This window comes from Dermochelys coriacea, chromosome 2, assembly GCF_009764565.3.
Source record: "Dermochelys coriacea isolate rDerCor1 chromosome 2, rDerCor1.pri.v4, whole genome shotgun sequence".
Taxonomy (NCBI): Eukaryota; Metazoa; Chordata; order Testudines; family Dermochelyidae; genus Dermochelys; species Dermochelys coriacea.
This window is the reverse complement of record NC_050069.1, coordinates 94,315,089-94,337,685: the sequence shown is the minus strand read 5'-3', so window position 1 is coordinate 94,337,685 and position 22,597 is coordinate 94,315,089. Positions and strand designations below refer to the sequence as shown.

The window sequence follows — 22,597 nt, the reverse complement described above, 5'->3', positions numbered from 1 at the left end:
ATGAGTCAGTGTACTGCACACAATTCAAAAAGAAAAAATGAGTACTTATACAAATAAATATCCTCTTTAAGTGTGGGTGCAGAGGAGAGGAGAGAGAGAAGAAAGGACAAGCTGTGTGTAAAAACAATACTATAAAGCACCTACTCCTTTATTAAACAATGATCCAAGACTTGTACATATACTCCACATTTCTTCTGTTAAAAAAAAGCAGTAAATGGCAGGGGAAAGAGGGGAAAAGCAGTTCCATGAGATCATACTATGTCACTAGATAGCCACAACCTGGGGTATGGGCCAAAACTGCTACATGTACAAAGGGGGTATACCCTGCAGGACTTGGGACTTGATCTAGCACCTACTGAAATCAATGAGACCCCCTTTCATGGATGTCAGTGGGTGTTCGATCAGGCCCTTGGTAAATATGCTCCATAGAGAGCTTGATCCTGTCAGAATGTGGTGGTGGAGAATGTACCTCTAACAACACGGGGGATCATCCTGTGCACAGAGAGTTCAACAATTAGTCATATATCTTTTGACACCAGGAATTAATAGGGTACATCTACCACCATCATCCATGTTACCTGATAAAGCCAAGGTGCATGACAAAGGGGAGCACCGTTGGTGCACTGGGCACTACACCCATGGGGCAGTGCATGTTGCAGAGGCAGGATCTAAATGCAGAACTGTGGGTTTCCTTGCAAGTGTTCAAAGCTGCAGGACTGGGAATGGAACCTATTTTGGGGAGCAGTTGCTAGGAGTGGGGTCCATTAGGAAATACATTACTAGCAGAACAGGCTAGTATCATGGTGCCTACAGAGATACAGTTTTACAATATCTTGAGTAAATAATTATCTTCTGAGAACAAAGAGTTTACATTTAACAAGCATTTACTCGGGTCTTTACATGCTTGTAAGCTTTGCACTGACATGTCAGCTGTTGTTGAAACTCGCGATGCTTTTTTTTCACAGACTGTTAACCAATTTTGAAAAGAAATCCAAGTTAATTTAGTGGATTATTTTTATGTACCCAACTAAAGTTCTTGCAGTCGACTATTGGTTCTCTTGCTTAGCAGCACTGGATTCATCAAGCAGGTGTGAGGTTTACAGGATTATTTAATCAATTATGACTCTATAAATGTTTTGTGACTCTGTAATGCTCAAACACATTGCATAATGTAGTATCCTCCAAATATATCATAAAATACTAATGTCTGAGAATGGCCAAATAAAACCTGTTGTCTCAAGGGTAAGAGATGGACTCGCAACTTATCTGCTAATAAAAAGTCAGGTACAGTACACTTTTCATAAACTGCTTTTCATATAGTGGCTTAATCTCCTATTTGTATACAAAACTCTGAATTGTTGTTATAATTTAAATATTTAAACATGTGGAACCATAGGTAGGCATGGTACTTTACACTGCAGGGAAAAAATAAGAATTGTTCCAAGGAATTGACAATCTAGGATCCCAACCCTGAAATCATCAGGAAGATCTCTGTGCCCATGCAGAGCCACATTGACTTCAGTGGATACAATTTCCAAAGGTACCTAAGTGACTCACTGTTGAAAACGGGACTTAGGCACTTTTGAAAACTTTAGCCAGTGAGACTTCTAGGTACTGCTGCACCCATTCAGCTGCAGATTAGATATGATGTACTGTGACTCAAGCAAGTTGTTTTCAAGCAAGGGGAGTCTTACATTACATTACTGTAATACATTTTTGCTTTCCTTTTTTTTCTTTTTTTTCATATAGGTGGAGCTGATAACAACCCCTACATTAAATTGCCTAACACTTTCCATTATAAAAGATAATTTTTTTTGAGCTATTCTTTACATACCTTTGGTATTTGGCGGGGAGAACACCCTCTAGCTTTTCATTGTCCCAAAATATCATCATCAGCTTTTGCTGAGATAGAAACCATTAAAAATGACCATTTTTCCTTCTCTCACTTATGTTTGTCAGGAAAATGTTGGCAGCATGCCAAAATAACCATCATACACACAAATGTTCTATGGCCAGGGTCATGCCACCGACAAAGCATCAACAGCCGGCAATGTACTGAGAACACCTTGGAGCTGCCAGAGTAGCTGTAGCAGTGGTGGTGCGAGGCTGGGGTGGGAGGCTGGAGCTGTGCCACATCACAAAGGCTGGAGAAGGGAAGCAAGAAAGTGAGTCAGGTCAGCCCCCTCCTAGCATGTGGCCTATTAGCCTAACCCCCCTGGGGTGGGGTCAACACATGGGGCAGGAGTTCCCCCCAATTTCTTGGGCAGAGTAAAGAAAGTTGTTGTTTGATATGAATGTTCTGGTTTGGGTGGTGACTGCAGTCTATTAGAAGAACCTGTTCTGTGTAAATCTGCCTTTCAGAATGAATTGCCAGTAGCAATAGTCTTTCTTGCAATGCATTAGTGGTCTGTCTGCCATGTGCAAGCTTTCCCCTTTTTATGGTGCGTTGTCCATATATTTGGCCGTATTATTATATGTGGGTCTGGCTGGAAAACAAGAACGTTTGGAAGGAAAAAAAAAGGGATTTGAAACTAGACCTTTCAATTTTTTTTTCACAAAAAACTATAACGATGGCCACCCCCAGGAAGCCAAAATCCTACTGGTTGGGGTACTCGTGTGGGATGCCTTAGACTGTGGTTCAAGTCCCTACTCTGCCCGATTCAGAGCAGAAACTTAAACCTGGTTCTCTCAGGTGAGTGCCCTAATTAGACTATTCTAAGGTGGGCCTCCCTCTCTCTCTTCCACTCCTTCTATCCCATAGCCTGAATCTGGGAGCTCTTCCTGGTGAAACTGATACATTTACATGAAAAGTTTCAGATTTGACAAATTGGCATTTTCCAGTGAAAAATCACTTCACTGAAAATTTCTCAGCCAGCTCTACTTACCTGTCAGTCTACAAAATGTCCTTCCAGACATCTACCAAATGCCACACAGAAGCTGTCAGTTTTATACTGTATTTGTGGGTAACCATGAAAGGGCTAAGCATCAGTAACATTTTTGCCAGCTACTAACTAAGAAGGCATGCTGTGACCAAGAGTAATAAAGTAATCACAGACAAAGAAAAACAGGTTGTTGGAGAAAAGCGCATACAAATCCTGAATAAAATTAAGGAAGCTTTCCATTCCTACCTGCCAAGACGCTAATTAGAAAATAAATTGCAGGCCAACAGTGGAATTGCTATGAATAGAAAATAAGTGACTTAATAGAGAAGATTATCATCAAGTTTTCTAGACTTTATTATAGCTGAGGGAGCAAACTTGGTTGCATATGTTTCTAGCAATAGGGGGTCTCCATTTTGAACCTTTTTTTCCTTTCTGGAAAACCCCACTAAAATTTAATAGTGATTAAATCAATAGGGTTTTATAGAAATTCTAGGAAACTTCAAATTCTATAGAATGATGGACAAATGCCCATGATGTAGGCTGTATGAAAAATATTAATGTTATAAGTCTCTAATAAATGTAATAGGACTTCTTAAAAGGTTTCAACAAGGCGGCCAGATTCTTCTGTTGACCACCGTTGGCAAATGTTAGAATCATAGAATCATACGGTTAGAAGGGACTGCAAGGCTCATCTAGTATCATCCCCTACCAAGATGTAGGATTTGTTGTGTTTAAATCAAGACAGGTGGCTATCCAGCCTCTTTTTGAAGACCTTTAGTGAAGGAGCTTCCATAACCTCACTAGACAGTTTGTTCCACTGTCCTATTATTCTTACAGTTAGCAAGTTTTTCCTGAGATTTAATCTAAATATACTATGCTGTAATTTGAACCCATGCCTCTTGTCCTTTCCTCTGTGGCAAAAGACAACAACTCTTCTGCCATCTTTCTTATGGCAAATATAGCTCCTCTTTTCCAAACTAAACATATCCAGTTCCTTCATATCCTATGCTGATATGGCTTGCATTCCATCCCTACTATAATCTTTGTTGCTCACCTCAGGACCCTTTCCAGTTTCTCCACGTTCTTTCTATACATTGGTGATGAAAACTGGACATAGTGGTCCAGCTGAGGCCTAACCAGTGCACATTAGAGAGGTACTATCACCTCCCATTACTTGCATGCTGTGTCTCTGTTAATGCAGCCTAAAATTGCATTGGTTTCAGAGTAGCAGCCGTGTTAGTCTGTATTTGCAAAAAGAAAAGGAGTACTTGTGGCACCTTAGAGACTAACAAATTTATTTGAGCATAAGCTTTCATGAGCTACAGCTCACTGCATCTGATGAAGTGAGCTGTAGCTCACGAAAGCTTATGCTCAAATAAATTTGTTAGTCTCTAAGGTGCCACAAGTACTCCTTAAAATTGAATTGTTTTATTTTGCAACAGCATTGCATTGCTGACTCATGTTGAGGTTGTGATCCACCACAAACTCCCAGATCTTTCTCAGCAATGCTGCTGCCAAGGCAGTTATCCCCCATTCTGTAGTTGTTCATTTGGTTTTTATTCCCTACATTTAGCACCTTACATTTGTCTTTGCTGAATTTCATTTTGTTGTCTAATTTTGTTGTTTCAGCCCCGTTCTCCAGTTTATAAAGATCCCTCTGAATTTTAGCTCTATCTTCCAAAGTGTTGGCAACCCCCCGCCCCAGCTTTGTCATCTGCAAATTTGATCAGTCTGCTTTCTATTCCTACATCCAGGTAATTAATAAAGATGTTAAACAACACCAGACCCAGAACAGGTCGCTGTGAAACTCCACTTGAGATCTCCCTCCAATCTGACATCATTCCATTAATAGTTACTCTTTGTTTGAGGTTATTTAACCAATCATGTATCCATTTTATAGTAGTTCTGTGAAGCCTGCATTTCTCCAATTTACTTAACAGAATGCCATGTGGGACTGTGTCAAAAGCCTTGCTGAAGTCAAGGTATATTATGTCCACCATATTCACCCTATCCACCAAACCAGTTATCCTGTCAAAGAAGGAAATCAAGCTGGCTTAGCATGATTTGTTCTTAGTAAATCCATGCTGGCTGCTAGTGATTACTCCTTCATCTTCCAGGAATTCACAAATTGAATGTTTTATACATTGCTCCATTAGCTTCTTAGGTATCAAAGTCAGGGTCACTGGTCTACAGTTCTCTGGCTCCTCCTTTCTCCCTTTTTAAAGATGGGCACTATGTTAGCCCTTCTCCAGTTACTGGGACCTTTCCTATCATCCATGAGTTTGCAAATATTATTGCCAGTGTGGCTCAAAGATTTATTTACTAATTCCTTCAGTACCCTGAGGTGAATAACCTCAGGCCCCACTGACTTGAATTAATTCAGATTGGTCAGAAGATGTCTGACATGTTCTTTGCTTATCCTGATCTGCATCCCTTCCTCTTTATTGTCTATGGTAACTTTTCTAGTTGTCTGGTCACGTTATTTTTTCGGAGAAGACTGAAGCAAAGTAGGCATCAAGCAGCTCTGCCTTCTTATCACCATCCGTTACCAGCTCACCTTTTTCACTAAACAGCAGACCCACACCACCCTAATCTTTCTTTTTTGTCTGACATATTTGAAGAACCCCTTCCTTTTGTCTCTAACATTCTTTCCAGCTGTATCTCATTCTTTGCCTTGACTTTCCTGATTTTGTCCCTAAATTCTCATGCTGTTCCCATGTATACTTCCTGGGTGACATGCCTCACCTTCCATTTCCTATATGTATCCCTTTCGATTTTAGATAGCTAAAAAGCTCCTTGTGCATCCACATTGGCCTCCTGTGGCTCTTCTGATCTTTCCTCTGCATTGGAATAGCTTGATGTTGAACCTCTAGTATTACATCTTTTAGGAACTGCCAGCCCCCTTCAACTCCTTTTCTTCCCAACTGATCTTTCCATGGAACCTTGCCTACTATTTCTCTGAATTGGTTGAAATCTGCCTTTCTGAAGTCCAGTGTCCTTGTTCTGCTGTTTTCATGTCATCCTTTCCTTAAGATTTTGAATTCTATCAGATCGTGATCACTTCCTCCCAAGTTCCTGACCACCTTCACATTTGCAACTAATTCATCCCTGTTGGTCCAAAGCAGATCCAAAATGGATGACCCCCTACTTGTTTCCTCAACTTTCTGAATCAGAATGTTGTCTCCTACACATGCTAAAAACTTGCAGAACATGTTTTTGTTTTGCTGTAATAGTCTTCCAACAGATATCAGCGAAGTTAAAATCCCCCATTAATAGTAGCTCATGTGTGTTAGTTAATCTTGTCACCAGCTTGTAGAATGATTCATCCTCTTCCCCTTCCTGATGTGGTTGTCTATAATAGACACTCCGCACACACACCATAAAATTGCTACTATTCTTTGCCCTTTTTATCCTTACCCAGAGACTCTCAGTAGGTCTGTTTCTCACTTCCTCTTGGACCTTGGAGCAAGCGTATACATTCTTGATGTACAGCCCAACACCACCTCCTTTTCCCATACCTATCCTTCTGGAATAAGCTATATCCCTCAGTGCTGGTACTCCAGTCATGGGATTTGTCCCACCAATTCTCTCTAATGCCAATTAAGTCATAATTTTCTTCATATACCCTGACTTCCAGTTCATCCTGCTTGTTCCCCATACTCCTTGCATTTGTCTACAGGCATTGAAGATGTTCTGCATAAAGCTATTGGTTGATTTTTGCTGATTCATCGTGGAAGGTGAGCTCACTAATTCCAACCTGGATGTAAAGGATGTGGGAATGACTCACTGGACAGGGAAGTAGGATCTGGCACAGAGAGGTCCTGCACAGCAAGCCATGAAATCATCCAGTGGGAGAATGCTTAGTTTGACTTACACTGTGGTGGTGTTTACCTTGTTAATTAAGCCAAGCTTCAAGAATGAGGTGAGTTTGTTTATGCACTGAGTGCAATCTTTGACTGTGGGAATCCCTCTGTTAACAAAGGGTTATTCAGGTGGACAAGCAACAACGGAATGTTTCTGTGGCTATCTTGACCAAGTGAAGCTTCTGAATCCTAGAATGTTTACCGTATATTCACAAATCCAAACTCCTGCAACATGTCACCAAGTCCTTCTTGCCAAATAAAACCTGTGGCTTCAAGTAACCTATGTTTTAAATTCTCGGAGTAAATTTTCCAAAATGACTAATTTCTAGGTGCCCAACTTGAGACATTTTTAAAGGGACCTAATTTTCAGAGGACTCCCAGCCTCTGACCCAGCTACTATCTTGCTGAATAAATTGGCATTGTTTGCAATACAGCTGGAAGAGGGCAGGTGACTATGACTTACCATCAGAAATTGTAAAACACCCCCTCTTAGTACAGATTAAACAGGGGATAGAGCTTTAGCCTTTTAAATAATCAATACATGGAATTGAAAGACACCCTGACATTTATTTTCCCCTACTGCCCTTGTTGCTGGAGGCCGGGCAATGCCAATTTCTATTTAAGATATAGTGAGCACTCATGGTTCTCACCATGTGAAACTTCAGAATGCTGTGTTGAAACAAATAGGTGAAACTGTTGCCGTCTTTCTCTTATTTTACCGTACACTGTGGGTGCTGACAGAAAATTTAAAAAGTGAGTTATCCTTCCTACCATCTGATATCTTAGCAACACCTACTATGCTCTTTACCATTTGGCATCTGTTGGTGTTTTCATTGTAAACCCATACTTTCAAGAATGTAGAGCCTGGCATAAAATGTTGTTTTAGACTCCAACTTTTTGTAATGAATTATATTAGTTAGAAAAGGAAAAGAGCTGATTCTGTCCCCCTTTCACTCCCCGGGCTTATAAATCAGCAAAGCCCACTAAAATATAATGCAAACAACAATACAAATAAAAGTTTTTAATGCATATACAAGAATGTTTTTTGGTCCCAAAGGACATCTGAAAGTGACATACTCACAATGCATTTACCTTTATTAGATGTTGCCATGGCAGTTACCTTAATTCCATCTTCCACAATCCTGAAATCTGAAAAAGGGAAAACAAAAATGTGTAATTTAGTGAAGAGGATATTACAGCAAGGCTACCTCATAACTTGAGCTTCAGCATCCACTCATCACACCAGGACTGTCCCCTCTGCATCACCTTCCACATGCACAAAATTGCAGCCAGTTGGAGAAAGGGAACTGTGTTTTGTATAGACTGCAGCAGGGTACTGTGGAGGTTGGGGGCCCAAAGAGGAGGAGGTTACAGTAATCAAAAAGGGCCTGAAAAAGGATTTGAGTAGAGTAGAGAGACAGAGTGAGAGAGAACATCAGCTGTTAGACATATTATGGAAGAAGAAGTAGTGAGATTTATATCAATCCTGGATGTGTGGAGTAGGAGAGAGGGAAAAGCCAAAGATGCCCCCAGAGATAGGAAGGATGGCATTGTCAACAGGGAGAGAGAATGGTGGAAGTGGATAAGTTTGTAAAACGGAAGATCAGGAACTTAGTTTTGGCCATGTTAAGTTAAAGTTGACCGTGAACCATCCAGGAGGGATGTCAGAGAGAAGGGCTAAAATAGGGCATTGGCTGGAGGAAGGTCAGGAGTCAAACAGGTTGAGAGTTTTCCTTCAGAATAATTTTCAGAATAATGCCTTTCTCACAAAAGCTTCTATGGGAAAATTTCTATTGTGTCAAAATTTTGATTTTTTTAATGCAAAATTTGAAATGATGGCTCCCCCGAAGGCAGAGCTCCCCATGCAAGCAGTCAGCAAACCAAAAAACTCCACATTGGTTATCCTAAAACTGAATGTTTTAATGAAATCCTTTCTTACAAAAAAATCATGTTTTTGACTATTCATTCTGATTTGGGACAATTTTTTCCCCCAAACGTGACATTTTTCTCAGGAAGAGATTACCATTGTTCAACCACCTATAGTCAGGAGTAGTGAGATAGATCGTAAGTCCTTACCAGAGAGTTGGTACTGTAGTAGAAAGCTGATTGATCCTTTTTGCTGTGCACCCTGGATCTCAAGAATTAAGCTTTGGGGAGGGGGATTTGCCAAAGTATTCAGCATTGGTCTAATCCTGCTTCCATAGAAGTCAGTGAGAGTTTTACTGGCTTCGATAACTGTAGAATTAGGAAAATGCTTTAAAAAAATCCCATCCAAGCTGGCTAAAAATTTTGTTGCTGCTGCTTCAGGACTATACGGCTTCTCCAGTTACTGCAATTGTATTTTCCTTCTCTCATACTGCATGGAATTGAGAGATTCTAACATTAACAATTTTGACCATGAATAACTTGTTGATTTGAAAAATGAAGTTTGTCAGACCAAACTGAGGCACAAATGTTCATTGTGGACTAGTGTAGAGGAGTATCTTAAACTTTTTACAGCAAAATGTTTGGAATTATGAAGTAGGGAAAAGTTTAAATCTTTGAAAAATATGCAAAAATATATTTTTTAAGCCTGAAATGGCTTGTAAATACTCTTGGAAATGTTACTGTCTGTCAGCAAAATTTTCAGGTCCGTAACACGAGTGCTGAGACAGCTGATGTCAAAAGTTGGTCATGTAAATGGGTCTTGCCACTTTCACTGTAAAGTCACTTCCAAGTGACTCCTCAAAAACTTCAAGATCTCTGAGCAAGTTTACAAATCACTTCCTTCCTGCAAATCAACACTGTAATAGTTAATTCATACTTCCACAGCTGGTTCATTAGCATTCCAAAGGAACTTGCAATCTCCTTGAAATTTCCTTCAGCATAGTACAAGCATAATTGAATGTTAAGAGATTCAAAATTTAATTTTTGTATTTCTTAACCAAATCTATTCAAACATGCCCTATGCAATAGCTCTCTCAAAGGATTAGATGCAGGACAGGTTGACATTTTACAGCCAACCATTTCTGAGTTACATATACACAAAAAAGGTTAGAGCATTCTTTTTCAAAAACAGTGAAGCCAGCAATGTTTTTAAGTCCTATAGTCCCAACATTATGTTTGTCTGATTAACTTGGATTTTTTTAGGGGGATAAAGGGCTCTTGTGGATTGAGGCAAAGGTCTAATCATCAAAAATTTCAGACCAAGATTTTTTCAAGAAATACAAAAGGGGTAAAATTGTTTTCATTAATAGTCATAATCTTTCACCCTTAACTTTAATGCAGTCTAGAAACCAAAATATCTATGGTGAAAGCTTAAAGTGGTGACCTAATACTTTCCCCAGCATAATTAAGGGCAAGAATACCACTAATATTAGCAATGAATAATAATAGTATATAGTTCATATGCTGTGCTTTTCCTCAGTAGATCTCAAAGTGCTTTACAAAGGAAACAGAATCATTATCCCCATTTTCAGATGGAGAAACTGATGTGACTTGCCTAAGGTCACCCAGCAGGAAAATGATAGAGCCAGGACTGGGCCTTAGTTCCAGTCCAGTGCTATATCTACCAGACTGCACTTCCTCTCAGTGGTATAACCCTTATTAGATGTACTAGGGATTGCCAAACAATCAAAAATACCATTCATCTAAATATTTTCATTGTAGTTATAGACACATAATGTAACTTTTTTTTCAGACAATAAAAACAATAAGTTCATGAACAAGGAGCAAGATTCAGACCCTGTCTGGATGCACATTTATAACATATTATATAAGGATCAAACCCTTTAGTTAAACATTCTCATTTAAAACCAATTTGCATAAATAAGGGTCCATTTCTCAAGGAGCCTGCTCGCTGGAAGAAATGATAATTGACTAGGAAATATGCACTACAAGTCACATTTCTCTTAATGTTCTCACCTGGTACAAAACAGATTAATTTCCTAGTGGGTCTTAGAGTCGTGGTTCTCTCACGATCCAATCCAAATTTCAACCATGAGTCCACTTCCCAGAATTCCTTGCCTAATTTCAAATAGCCTTTCTGGACGTGAGAGTGGAAACTCCACCCCCTCTGTGTCCTGGCTGCTAGGAACATGGCAGTTTAATGCTTTCCTACTCCAACCTTCCCCCAAGCTTCTGGGAATGGGGAAGCCATTGTCTTTTTCTTACCTTCCTCCCAGCTTCTCAGTTATGTTGGGGAGTGCCAATAAAACATTTTGTACCACATCACCATGAGTATATGTGACCCATAGGTCAGAGAGAAACTATTTTATGAATGTTTTGAGGGTTTTTTAAAATTGCATTACTTCTGTTGTTTTATACACTCTATCTATAGATTTCAGAGTAGCAGCCGTGTTAGTCTGTATTCGCAAAAAGAAAAAGAGTACTTGTGGCACCTTAGAGACTAACAAATTTATTTGAGCATAAGCTTTCGTGAGCTACAGCTCACTTCATCGGATGCATCCGATGAAGTGAGCTGTAGCTCACGAAAACTTATGCTCAAATAAATTTGTTAGTCTCTAAGGTGCCACAAGTACTCCTTTTCTTTCTGTCTATAGAGTTTCCCTTGCCACATTCTGTCCCTTAGTCATCCCCTGCCCATGACAATCTCCCTTGGCACAAAGATGGTTGCTGGGGCAGGAGTGTGGACTAAGTCAACTGTCCCCTCCTCTCCACTGAGCATGAGGAGCAGCCAGGCTGGGGCATGCACCTTGTTCCAGCTCACCAAAAAGTTAATGTAGCTTAAGCTCTCATTAAAAAGAGAGTCCTGAGGACAGCTACAGGCAGGAAGTCACAAGAGTTGCAGCTTTAGTTGAGAAGCAAGGAATAATTTCATAAATGCAGGTGTAATACAAATGGAGCTAGTTGTGCCACCTAAAGTTAAGGTTGCCCCATACTTCCCATTATAAAACCCTATTTTCAGTTGCTTATAATTGCTAAATTTAAACTGTTTGGGCTGAAATGAGATTTAAAAAATTGTCCATGTTGGAAAAAAAATTTTACAACTATTTTGCTGAGAAGCTTTAGTGCTTCCATGCTTTGGAGAACAGACTTGAAATTTGGCATGGGAAAAGCCCTGGCATCACAGATATGCTTTTCTACTATAACTGTGAATATTCACCCAAATTTCGCCAAGTACTAAGCCTACAAAAAATCTCATAGCATTACTTTTCCCTGCAATTGGTCATCCGGGCTGGTGTGGCACCAAACAATAGGGATGGGAGACTTTTTCCTATGCTCTCATAGCTACCGCTGCTGGCATTAATTCTGACATGTCCCAATTTTTTAGGGCTTGATTTTGAAACCTTACTGTTCTTTTAACATATGTTTACATAATGTGTGTGTGAATAATATATATAAAAACATAACATTTGAAATCAGTTACTTTCCAAACATTACTAGTTTGTCCAAATTTAGGAAGATAGGTCCAAAAAACTCATCATGGATACAACATAGTTCCTCACTGACAGTGAAACCCAGGTTAAGTGAAATCTGAGGCCCCCACACTGTGTGACTTCCTTCTTAGATCAACATTATATTGTATTGTTGTTGTGGAGTGGGTTAAACCTCATTTAAACTGTTGGGTGTGAGCTGTACCCAATTAAGAGACAGCTAAGCAGCCCCCATCTAAGACAAAGGGGTCTGAGAACCTGCCCAGGAATTTGGTCTACGTGGGCAGAGGACTCCACAGGATATTGTCTTTGGGTAAGGGTGTGTATATGCATGAGAGAGACACAAACATCCTGGGAAGGGGCAAAAGAGATGCACAGGTGAAAGAGGCTTGTGGCTGCAAGCAAAGAAACCATTTCCTGTTATTTTGGTTCTTCCTGTGTTTGGGGAAACATGTCTTTGTACATTCCTTGTAAATAAATGAGATTGCATCAAAGATAGCAGACTCCATCAATTCCTCCTCCCAGTTGGAAACATTTGCATGATCCTGAATTTTGGCTTAGCCACTCGGGTCAAAACGGGTAATATATATTCACTGGTGAACACCAGATGTATTTGGCTTTCATGATAAATATGTAATCAATCATTTGTTATGGAAAAATAAAACTGTTCATGTCTTATGAGAGACTTGATCTCTTAAGTATCCAACTACAATATGTTTACAATATAGTATTATATATTGTACTTGCATCTGATTTGAAATACTTTATTTTTAGTGACATTCACTAAATGCAATTCATTTCATGCTTCTTCTTACCTAATTTGCTTTCTCCTGTTTACTAACTGAATAATTGTCAGAGTGTAATTAACACAGATGTCGCATGTGCAATACTTTTCAGGTTCAGGTTAAATTTATTCTACTGCATATGGAAGTGTCTAATTAGATTGCCATCTAAAATGGTAAAACAGTTTGGGTTTTTAAATGAGTATTTTTTTTATTTTAAAGACTTGCATCTTATTTATTAGTACAGTAATTTCATTAGTTGTCAGTTTGTAAAATGAGGATCTGTTATTATACACATCAGTTTTGGATGATGGTTATCAAGAGGGAAATGTATGTAAATTCAAGAAGAGGTCCCTGGCAAAACTCCAGACTCTGAGGGGCTCTGATTCTCATAGCTGGTCCTGATTGTATAACAGACAAATCAAAATCTTGGAACTAAACACTCCCAAATGTTACGGGAGTGTTGAAATCCAGATCCAAACTTTTTGACTTTGTCCATCTAGCATGTAAACACCTATTTCTCAATGATTCCCTGAATTATTTTTTTAATGTATATGGGAGTTTGGAACAGCAGAAATGCAGATCTTGGTTGGCAATAACTCATGAAAGTTTTATGCATCTCTCTACTTTATTACAGTAAAAGACAAGACCTGTACTAAGTGTGACTTGGATACTTCCTTTACAAAGCTGTTATGGGAAACGGTTACGATTCTAACAATAATATTTGATTTATTGTGACACTTCATGTTAATAACAACAATGTAAATGTATTATGTGGGATGGAGAATATAAAAACTGATTTTAATCATACAATCTATATATTTAATTTAGTGCACAAAAAGTTTTATTTTCCAGGTTCTTTCATAATGAGTGACCATAAATATTTAGAATAAAAGTAAATCTATAAAGTGTATCATGCAAATTAACAAAAGCTAATCTATTTATTTGAATAGAAAATAAGTTAGTGGGTCAATGTTGTTACATTACTGATTTTACTTAATATGGATTATAACATATCCTCTCTTTTTTCATATGCTTCTTATTATGGAGTCATTCTGATAAATGATTAAAGTACAGGTTATAATCTCTAGAATTTAATCCATAGTACTGAATGTGAGCCTAAGAGCAATTCAAAGATGTAACCTGCTGGAAATTTTTTGTTTTAAGTGACCACTATCAGTTAATATGCAAAAATATTAAGTATGTTGATTATATACATTATACATTCTGATTAAATAACCAAATGAAAAAATTGATTAAGTACTATTCTCAGGGTTCCTTTCCCACTCTGAATTCTGGGGTACAGATTTGGGGACCCACATGCAAGACCCCCTAGGCTTATTTTTACCATCTTAGGTTAAAAACTTTCCCAAGGCACAAATTCCACCCTGTCCTTGAACAGTATGCTGCCACCACCAAGTGATTTAGACAAAGAGTCAGGGAAAGGAGCCACTTGGAGGTCCTGTTCCCCCAAAATATCCCCCCAAGCCCTTACACCCCCTTTCCTGGGGAGGCTTGATAATAATATCCTAACCAATTGGTTACAAAGTGAACACAGACCCAAATCCCTGGATCTTTGGACACTGAAAAAAAATCAATCAGTTCTTAAAAGAAGAATTTGATTTGAAAAAACCTCAAAAGATAAAAATCCCCTCTGTAAAATCAGGTTGGAAGATAACTTTGCAGGCTAACAAAAGATGCACACAATGCAGAGGAACCCCCTCTAGCCTTAGTTCAAAGTTACAACAAAACAGGGATAAACCTCCCTCCAGCCAAGGGAAAATTCACAAGTTGAGAAAACAAAGATAAACTAATACACCTTGCCTGGCTGTACTTACAATTTCTGTAATATGAGAGACTGGTTCAGAATGGTTTGGAGGACATAGATTGATGTCCGCTCCCTCTTAGTCCCAAGAGTGACTGAACACAGAAACAAAGAACCCACAACAAAGCCTCTCCTCCCACCCCACTCCCCCACTCCAGATTTGAAATTATCTTTTGTCCCCATTGGTTCCTTTGGTCAGGTGCCAACCAGGTTATTTGGGCTTCTTAACCCCTTACAGGTAAGGAGGAATTTTAGGCTCACCCTTATGGTTATGACACGCCCCCCACAAATCACAGACGGAGTCAGACAGCCTGTACCACACTGGCTGTGATTTTTTCCCAGAGCTCTAGGAGAATACAGGGTTAATAAGACACATGCACCTCTAGACATACTATAGATTATATAAAAACTGACAGTATGTCCCATATTTCAAGAACAATTTAACCAGTTGATTCTGAGAAACTTTCACGGGAGAGTGCATCAGCTACTTTGTTAGAAGCTCCTGAAATGTGTTGTATTTCAAAATCAAAATCTTGGAGAGCTAAACTCCATCAAAAAAGGTTTTTGTTATTAACGGTATGAAGCCACTTCAGCGCAGCATGTGGAAGGTGGAAGCGCCGTCCCCAAACGTATGGGCTTAGCTTTTCCAAAACTTACACAATGGCATAACATTCCTTTTCGCTGGTTCACCAGTGGCTTTCCCTCTCGGACAGTTTTTTGCTGAGAAACACAACAGGATGGAATTCTTGATCTGGTCCTTCCTGCATTAAAACTGCTCCCACACCACGCTCGGACGCATCTGTGGTTACTAGGAAAGGTTTGTCAAATTCTGGGGCCCTTAGCACAGGGTCAGACATGAGTCTTGCTTTAAGCTGGTTAAAGATCTTCTGACACTCTTCAGCCCACTGAAATGCACTTAGCTGCTTCTTTTTGGTTAGGTCTGTCAGTGGGGCAGCGATTTTGCTGTAGTGCTGTACAAATCACCTGTAATATCCAGCCAAGTCTAAGAAAGATTGGACCTGTTTCTTTGTCTTTGGGACAGGTCACTTTTGGATAGCAGTCACTTTTGCCTGTAGGAGATTGATAGTTCCTTGACCCACCTGATGTCCAAGGTAAGTCACTCTGTTTATGCCTATTTGACACTTTTTAGCCTTAAGAGTTAGTCCTGCCTCCCTTATGTGCTCAAAGACTTTTTGCAGATGCTCCAGGTATTCTGCCCCTGAATCAGAAAAAATGGCCACATCATCAAGGTAGGCGACTACAGATTCTCCCAATCCTGCTAGGAGACCATCTACAAGTTTCTGGAAGGTAGCGGATGCATTTCTCAGCCGAAAGGGAGCACATTAAATTCATACATCGTGCATGGGTGATGAAGGCTGACCTTTCCTTGGGGGGTGCATCTAGTGGTACTTACCAGTACCCCTTGGTTAAGTCTAAAGTAGAGATGAACTGGGCATGTCCCAGTTTCTCCAATAGCTCATCTGTGTGTGGCATTGGATAGTTGTCTGGGCGAGTTACAGCATTTATCTTTTGGTAGTCCATGCAAAAGCCTGTCTCCCCATCTGGTTTGGGAACTAGAACCACTGGAGATGCCCATGCACTGTTAGAGGGTCAGATCACACCCATCTGTAGCATGTCCTGGATCTCCCATTCTATAGCAGTTTTGGCTTGAGGAGACACCTGGTAAGGTTGAGCTCTAATTGGGCGAGCATTACCTGTGTCAATGGAGTGGTATGCCTGTTTGGTCTGTCTTGGGGTGGCTGAGAACATTGGTGCGAAGCTAGTGCACAGCTCCTTGATCTGCTGTCACTGCATATGTCCAAGTGTCATGGAGAGGGTCACCTCTTCCACACCACAATCACTTTTCCCTTCATAGTAGACACCTTCAGGCCACTCAGCTTCATCTCCTCCCTGGGCTGTAAACTGACAAACCTTTAATTCTCTGGAATAAAAAGGCTTTAGAGAATTAACATGATACACCTTAGGCTTTAGTTTTGAGGTGGGGGATGCTATGAGATAGTTAACAGTTCCCAGGCGCTCTTGGACAGTGAATGGCCTTTCCCATGATGCTTCCATCTTATGGGCCTGGAGCACCTTCAAGACCATGACCTGATCCCCTACTTTGAAGGAACACTCTCTGGCATGTTTATCATACCAGGCTTTTTGTTCTTCCTGAGCATCTTTTAAGTTTTCTCTAGCACGGGCTAAAGAGTTTCAGAGGGTGTTTTGTAGGTTGCTTACAAAGTCTAGAATATTAGTTCCTGGAGAAGGCATAAACTCCTCCCATTGCTGCTTCACCAACTGTAATGGCCCCTTAACCTCGCGACCATACACAAGTTCAAATGGTGAAAACCCTAAACTGGGATGTGGTTCAGCCCTGTAGGCAGAGAGCAACTGCTGCAACACTAGGTCCCAATCATTGAAGTGCTCATTTTAGTATCATGGCCCCCAAAGTTCCATTAAACTTCTCCAGCAGGCCATTTGTTTGATGGTGGTAAGGGGTTGCAACCAAGTGCTTCACCCCAGGAGCTTCCCAAAGGCTTTCCATGGTTCCTGCCAGGAAATTAGTTCCCGAATCTGTCAGGATGTCGGAGGGCTAACCTACCCTGGCAAAAAAATCTGTTAATGCCTGGCGCACACTTTTAGCCCTGGTGTTGCTTAGAGCTGCTGCTTCTGGCCATTGGATGGCAAAATCCATGAAAGTCCATATGTACTGCTTTCCTCTGGATATCGTTTTTGGAAAAAGACCCAGAATATCGACAGCTACTCACTGAAATGGAACCTTAATTATGGGGAGTGACTGGAGAGGGGGCTTTGACCTGGTCTTGGGGTTTTTCCACTCTTTGGCATACCTCACAAGACCAGACATAGGTAGAAATGTCTTTGCCCATTCCCTCCCTGTGAAAGGACTTCCTCAAACGGTCCTTGGTCCTGTTCACCCCAGCATGGCCACTAGGATGATCATGGGCTAAGCTCAGGAGCTTTACCTGGTACTTAGTTGGAACTACCAACTGTCTCTGAGGATGCCAGTCTTCCTGGTGCCCACCAGACAGAGTTTCCTTGTATAAAAGTTTTCTACAACAAACTGGGATTGGCTAGAAGAGCTGAGAGGTGGTGGGTTGTTCCGTGTCACTGTCCAAGCACCCTAGAGGCTTTGATCTGCTTCCTGCTCGGCCTGGAACTATTCCCTTGATGCTGGAGACATCAGTTCCTCACTGGTTGTGGACCTGGGCTTGGTCCCTTTGGAAGCGATGCAGGTGATGGGCCTGTTTCTGTTGGCTGTGGATCGCTCTCCGCTGGTGCACTATATTGTATTTCAGGCTTCGGCTGAGCCTCTTGCATTGGTTTAGCTGCTGCTGCCAGTGCAGGCTCGGTGGTACCCTCTGGTGTTGGTTGCTTAGCCAGTTCCAGCTCTGGAACTGGATCCACTATGGCTGTTGCAGTCATTGGCAGGGAATCCGGGTCCACCACCTCCGTCGGAGTCTCTGGTAACACAGATTGGGCCCTGGAAGACGGCTCAGGAACAGGGATAGGTGTGGAAGCTTGTTTAGCCTGGCTGTGGGTGACCATTCCCACCCTCTTGGCCAGCTTCACATGGTTGGCCAAGTCTTCCCCCAGCAACATTGGAATGGGATAATCATCATAGACTGCAAAAGTCCACATTCCTGACCAGTCCTTTTACTGGATAGGCAACTCAGATGTAGGTAAGTTTAAAGATTTTGACATGAATGGTTGAATTATCACTTGGGCCTCTGGGTTGATGAATTTGGGGTTCACTAAGGATTGGTGGATAGCTGACACCTGTGCTCCAGTGTCCCTCCATGTGATAACCTTCTTCCCACCCACACTCACCATTTCCCTTCACTCTGAGGGTATCTGGGAGGCATCTGGGCCTGAGAACCTTTGGTATGACTCCGATGTAATGAACTGCAGTCTGTTAGGGTTCTTGGGGCAGTTGCCCCAGCTCATTACATTGAAAACATTGCCCAGAAGACTGGTCACTGGGGCGAGGTGGGTTGCTGGAGACGGGTGTGGTGGAACGATAAGGTGTTTGGGGTTTTCCTTGGGATGTAGGTGAGGCCTTGGGCTGCCCCTTCTGGTATCCGCTCCAACTGCTACTAGTTTTTTTTCTTTTCTGCCACCTCTACCCATTTGGTTCCAATCTCCACTGCCTTGATTACAGTTTTGGGCTTCCCATCTAGGATGTACCTTTCTATTTCCCCAGGAACACCCTCTAAGAACGGCTCCATTTGCATTAGGAGAGACAGATCTTCCAGAGAGTTAATGCTTGCTCCTGATATCCAGGCATCCCAATTTTTTACAATGTGGTAGGCAGGTTGGGAAAATGCCACGTCCAGTTTTCACTTTAGGGCTCTGAACCACCGACGGGCCTGCTTGGGTGTTAGCCCCATTCTGATTCTGGATTTTTTTTAAAAAAAGTTCATAACTGTTCATGTGTTCCTTAGACATTTCAGCCGCCACCTCTGTTAAGGGTCCACTGAGCTGCAGCCTCAGCTCTACCATGTACTGGTCTGTAGAGATGCTGTACCCAAGACAGGCCCTTTCGAAGTTTTCTAAGAAGGCCTCAGTATCATTGCCTGCCTTGTAGATGGGGAACTTTCTGGGATGGGAAGCAGTACCTGGAGAAGGATTGCTAGGGTTGTCTGGTATATTCTGCTTAGCCCTTGCCCTCTTTAATTCCAGTTCATGCTGCCTCTCTTTTTCCTTCTCCTCCATAGCTCTCCTGCGGGCAGCCTCTTCTGCCTCCATAGCTGTCTTGTGGGCAGCCTCTTTGGTTTCTCCACCTCCATAGTCCTCTAGGGGGCTGCTTCTTTGGCTTTCTCTGCCTCCATAGCCCTCTTGTGGGCAGCTTCCTCTGCCTCCACCCTGGATTTTTCTGCCTCCGTCTCCAAGCGCCTTAAGACCCTCTGTCTATCATGTTCTTTTTGTCTCTCTTCAGCTTTGAATCTGGCTAATTCTAATTTCTTTTGGACTTCACTGTCCGTCATCATAGCCTTCCTGTGCTTAACCTCCTAACACAAAACCTAGAAAGAAAAAAAAACAATCCAGCTTGTGAATTCCCTTGCTGCTGTAACTTAACCCCTCTGGCCTGAGTCAGAGAAAAAAACTCCAGCTGCTGTCAGCTAAAAAACCTGTTTCCAGGCAGCCAAAAGGAAGAAAAAATTCCTTTTAAATCCTACTGTGCTTTTGGTTCAAAATGATCATGTCAGGGTTCCTTCCCCACTCTGAATTCTGGGGTACAGATTTGGGGACCCACATGCAAGACCCCCTAAGCTTATTTTTACCATCTTAGGTTAAAAACTTTCCCAAGGCACAAATTCCACCCTGTCCTTGAACAGTATGCTGCCACCACCAAGTGATTTAGACAAAGAGTCAGGGAAAGGAGCCACTTGGAGGTCCTGTTCCCCCAAAATATCCCCCCAAGCCCTTACACCCCCTTTCTTGGGGAGGCTTGAGAATAATATCCTAACCAATTGGTTACAAAGTGAACACAGATCCAAATCCCTGGATCTTTGGACACTGAAAAAAATCAATCAGTTCTTAAAAGAAGAATTTGATTTGAAAAAAAAACCAAAAGATAAAAATCCCCTCTGTAAAATCAGGTTGGAAGATAACTTTGCAGGCTAACAAAAGATGCACACAATGCAGAGGAACCCCCTCTAGCCTTAGTTCAAAGTTACAACAAAACAGGGATAAACCTCCCTCCAGCCAAGGGAAAATTCACAAGTTGAGAAAACAAAGATAAACTAATACACCTTGCCTGGCTGTACTTACAATTTCTGTAATATGAGAGACTGGTTCAGAATGGTTTGGAGGACATAGATTGATGTCCGCTCCCTCTTAGTCCCAAGAGTGACTGAACACAGAAACAAAGAACCCACAACAAAGCCTCTCCTCCCACCCCACTCCCCCACTCCAGATTTGAAATTATCTTTTGTCCCCATTGGTTCCTTTGGTCAGGTGCCAACCAGGTTATTTGAGCTTCTTAACCCCTTACAGGTAAGGAGGAATTTTAGGCTACCCTTATGGTTATGACAACTATAGATTGGTACTTGAACAAAAAGCAAACAATTTTGTTAAGAACCAAAGAGAATAGTACTTTACCTTATATTCCACTTGAATATTCAAGTTCTGGTGTCTTTTGATACCACATTTTCCTCACAGCATAATCAGACTATCAAATAAGTATTTTTATGGCTCCATCCTGAAGTCTTTATTCAGGGAAAACTCCCTCTGAAGTCAATGGCAGGTTTGTCTGAGTAATTGTCCAGGAAATGTGATATGCTCTGATGTATACTTCCTTGAGAAATAACTAATTATCTTCATCCAAAAATGTCATCCAAGTATAAAATTAGTGCTGGAGTAAATAATTGTTTACCACAAAAACAAATGATTTGTGAGAGAATTTTTTTCTCAGAATAGCCTCAGTCTTTAAAACTCCCTAGTTAAAGCACACGTTTATTTTATCAGAGTGTGAATTTCACACATGGGAACTATATCATTAATCTGATGGGGTTTAGCAATTAATGGAAGGATTTCCTGTGTCAGTCAAGATGAGTGGTTTTTAAATGTAACTATCTTTCAGAATTTAGAATCTCTTTTAAAACCAGCAAAAAGGAAAGGAAAAGAAAATGATGGGGGGAGGGAGGGCAGAATCCACAAAACGAAAGCCATTTAGTGAACATGAGGGCATCTGTTCTGTGAAACAGTCTGTTCCAATATGCTTCATTTTTTCCTTTTCATTATGTTCTACATTGGTTCTGGATGTTTCTTTTATAATGCTTTGATTACACTCACTTGTTTGGTGTAATAATGTTTCTTATCTTGCTGAGGAGGAATCTCTTAAAAACCAGAAAATTGGGTTTCTTTCTTTCTTTCTTTCTTTCTTTCTTTCTTTTTTCTTTCTTTCTTTCTTTCTTTCTTTCTTCCTTTCTTTCTTTCTTTCTTTCCCTTTTTTAAGTAGAAAAACTACTGCGAGATTTCTGCCTTGTTTTATTGGCTACTTAGGTCAGCCAGCCTGGCTGGATTTTTCTTTTGAGGCTTTGTGTCAGAAGATTCTGATGTACTTTATAGACATTAATTTATTTAAGCCACATGACACCCTTCTGAGATAGACAAACAGTATTTACTCACATTTTACAGATAACTTCTCTAAGCATGACTCACTTGCCCAAGATTATATACAAAGTGTGTGGCAGAAATAGGAAATGGGGTGTATGTAGCTGTTTAATGTCATCATGACTTTCTGGTCACCGCACCTTTAAACTTCTAAGGACTCTTCCTATCTTGAAGGGTGGCTGCTATTTTGTGAGACAGAGTTAATTTAACATGTAAGAAAAGACAGTCATGGCAAGGTTCTCAGTTCATGTAAATCTGCATAACTCCATTGATGTCAATGGAACAATACCAATGTAGAACTTGGTCAGATAATTAAACTGACTTTGGAAGCATGTCTATAAGGAAAAACATGCAGAGGATTCACCCTAAAAGTACCCTACTGCCAGGTGACATGGAGCTTTTAAGTATGTAGCAGGGAGTCTCAGCTGATCTGACTGGCACAGTGCACTTCACAGACTGTTGTCATGATATTTATCCAAAAGGAGGCATGTAATATATCATTGGAAAACTAATAACTTGCTGATCATTAATATTCTTGTGTGATGTTTGTGCGGTTAACCTACAAATAATTATATAGATATGCTGGAAATGTGTAACTAAAATGTGTTTAAACTAGACTTATCAGGGGAAATCGGTAAAAAGGTTTTTCCAGACAAAGGAAAGGGGACAACACCTCAGGTCTTGTGTGGCCAAGGACAGTGGGCTATTCATTTGTATCAGAGATTGTGGG

General features: G+C 40.8%; 1 long non-coding RNA gene across 1 annotated transcript; it reads right to left on the bottom strand.

Moving 5' to 3' along the window:
- Nucleotides 1-646: 646 nt before the first annotated feature.
- On the bottom strand, nt 647-21,100 carry LOC122458728. The gene is made up of 3 exons (XR_006278930.1): nt 20,854-21,100; nt 7,838-7,894; nt 647-2,144 (listed from the first exon to the last, which is right to left on the bottom strand). It is a non-coding gene; the product is annotated as an uncharacterized LOC122458728 (long non-coding RNA).
- Between the last annotated feature and the right edge of the window lie 1,497 nt (nt 21,101-22,597).